Raw genomic sequence first — 3089 nt, 5'->3', positions numbered from 1 at the left:
CGTTCTGGCCACGTAAATTTTCAAAGCCCTGACCACATCAAGGGACTCGGAATCCTCCAAGTCACGCGTAGCCACAGGCACGACAATAGGTTGGTTCATATGAAAGGATGAGACCACCTTTGGCAGGAATTGAGGACGGGTCCGCAATTTCGCTCTATCCATATGGACAATCAGATAGGGCTTTTAGTGATAAAAGCCTCCAATTCCGAAACTCGCCTAGCCGAAGTGAAGGCTAACAACATGACCACCTTTCAGGTGAAATATTTCAACACCACTGACTTAAGTGGTTCAAACCAATGAGACTTAAGGAACCGTAACACCACGTTAAGGTCCCAAGGCGCCACCAGCGGTACAAAAGGAGACTAAAAATGCAGTACTCCCTACACAAACGTTTGTACTTCAGGAAGAGAAGCCAAATCTTTTTGGAAGAAAATGAATAAGGCCGAAATTTGAACCTTTATCGATCCTAATTTTAGGCCCAAGTTCACTCCAGTTTGAAGGAAGTGAAGCAGACGGCCCAAAAGGAATTCCTCCGTAGGAGCATTCCTGGCCTCACATCAGGAAACATATTTTTGCCATATTCGGTGATAATGTTTCAATGTCACTTCCCTCCTAGCCTTATGTAGGGTAGGAATGACCTCCTCCGGAATACCCATTACCGCTAGGATCCTGCGTTGAACCGTCATGCCGTCAAACGCAGCCGCAGTAAGTCTGGGAACAGACAGGGCTCAAATAAAGAGTTTTTGGGAACCGCACTGGTCTAGCAATAATTTTTTAGTATGAGTAGAAATCTGAAAAACGTCCTCTGAGAAACTGAAATTTGTGTTATAGAATTGCTTCGAATTGCGGTAACTGTGCATATAGGAAGATTTTTTATCTTTTCAGTTGCACATTATTTAGTTACCATTCAGTGGTGCTCCCATGAGTCAGAAAATATGTTAACGAACAATATTCCAAATAAAGAAAAATGGAAAAAGAAGTAGACTCTTTTTTGGGAGCACTCTACCTCAGAGGAACTATAGTGTATCTATATTTTTTAAACTGGTAAAATCATAATTTTAATAGTTTCCTAATTAAGAATATATAGAGTTGTTGGAGTTCGGGAAGAAGTGTATGTGATACAAGACTACTATGCAAAATATTTATATAATTTGAAGTAAATAATTAGCAAAAAATCGCTATCATGTATTATGAGCCGGAGAAGCTGAACTTCTCATAAAAGGAAGAGAAGAAAATCACCTTTAGTCTCAAAAGTGTCAGTCACATAGGTATATGACCATCATTTTTACTGCAAAAAAATCCCAAGTGAAAAGGGTGATTGCAGATAATTGAATCATAGGTCATAAAAGTCCGAGTACTTATTTGGGACTTTTAGATTGGGTAGCAAAATTTATTTGCAGTACCAGGATGTTCCAAGGTGGTCTCCCATCCGAGTACTAGTCCGGCCCTCCACTGCTTAGCTTCCAAGATCGGAAGAGATTGGGCATCTCCAGTGGGGTATGTCCGAAATTTCTTAAGCTGACCCTTTCATTTGTCACCTTGATTTGGAAAAGGCTGCAGCAGGTCCTGTCTTAGACGAAGAGGCCACGGATTCTTTGTGAGCATTTCCTGCAGATCTGGATACCAGGTCCTCCGTGTCCAATCTGGAACAATGAGAATTGGTCTCACTCCTCTTTTTCTTATTATCCTCAACACCATGGGTATGAGAGGAAGAGGAGTAAACACAGAAACTGACCGGAACACCCACGGTGTCACTAGGGCGTCCACAGCTTACTGCCTGAGGGTCTCCTGACCTGGCGCAATAATTCTGCTTTGTGTTGAGGCGGGACGCCATCATGTCTATCAGTGGCAGTCTCCACCGAATTGCAATCTGTGCTAAGACTTCCTGATGAAGTCCCCACTCTCCAGGACGTAGGTCGTGTCCGCTGAGGAAGTCTGCTTCCCAGTCATCCACTCCCGGGATGAACACTGCTGACAATGCGCTTACATGATTCTCCGCACAGCGAAGAATTCTGGTGGCTTCCGCCATCGCCACTCTGCTCCTTGTGCCGCCTTGGCGGTTTACATGAGCTACTGCGTTGACGTTGTCCGACTGGATCAGAACCGGTTGGTCGCGAAGTAAGGTCTCCGCCTGACGTAGGGCATTGTATATGGCCCTTAGTTCCAAGAAGTGAAGACAAGTCTCTTGACTTGACCAAAGGCCTTGGACATTTTATTTTTCCCTGTGTGACTGCTCCCCAACCTCGGAGGCTCGCGTCCGTGGTCACCAGGATCCAGTCCTGCGGCCCTATAGAGGGTGAGCATCTTGCAACCACCACAGGAGAGATACCCTGGCCCTGGGGGAGAGGGTGATCAACTGATGAATCTGTAGATGTGACCCGGACCACTTGTCCAGTAGGTCCCATTTGAAAGACCTCGCATGAAACCTGCCGAAGGGAATGATTTCCCCCGGACTCGGGTGCAGCGATGCCGACACCTGTCTTGGTTTCAAAAAGTTCCTGACCAGAGTCATGAGTTCCTGGGCCTTCTCTATCTGAAGGTAAACCCCTTTCTGGTCCGTATCCAGAATCATACCCAAGAAGGGCAGACTAGTCATAGGAACCAACTGTGACTTCCAGATATTGAGAAACTAGCAGTGTTGCTGTGACACCTTCAGCGAAAGTGACACGCTGTTCAACAACTGCTCTTTTGATCTTGCCTCATAGGAGATCGTCCAAGTATGGGATAACTGTGACTCCTTGCTTGCGTAGGAGCACCATCATTTCTGCCAATTACCCTGAAATTGGCAATGACAATACTGTACCGCAATTGTCAGGTACGCCTGATGGGGTGGATAAATGGGAACATGAAGGTATGCAGCCTTTATGTCTAGATACACCATCAAATCCCCCCTTTCCAGGCTGGCCATGATCGCTCTGAGCGATTCCACTTTAATTTTGAACCTTTTCTAGTATAGGTACAGAGGTTTTAATTTTAAATAGGTCTGACCGAACCGTACGTATTCGGAACTACAGCCAAGGTTGAGTAATAGCCCCTTCCTTGCTGCAGGAGGAGAACCTTGAGCACCACCTGTTGGAGATACAATGTGT

At 45.5% G+C, this 3089-nt stretch overlaps 1 pseudogene; it reads right to left on the bottom strand.

Moving 5' to 3' along the window:
- Positions 1–1391: 1391 nt before the first annotated feature.
- On the bottom strand, positions 1392–1511 carry LOC134936961 (5S ribosomal RNA; annotated as a pseudogene).
- Positions 1512–3089: the final 1578 nt, after the last annotated feature.

Source organism: Pseudophryne corroboree, chromosome 6, assembly GCF_028390025.1.
Source record: "Pseudophryne corroboree isolate aPseCor3 chromosome 6, aPseCor3.hap2, whole genome shotgun sequence".
NCBI classification, from domain to species: Eukaryota; Metazoa; Chordata; class Amphibia; order Anura; family Myobatrachidae; genus Pseudophryne; species Pseudophryne corroboree.
The sequence above is the reverse complement of the archived record's forward strand: the minus strand, read 5'-3'. Positions and strand labels throughout refer to the sequence as shown.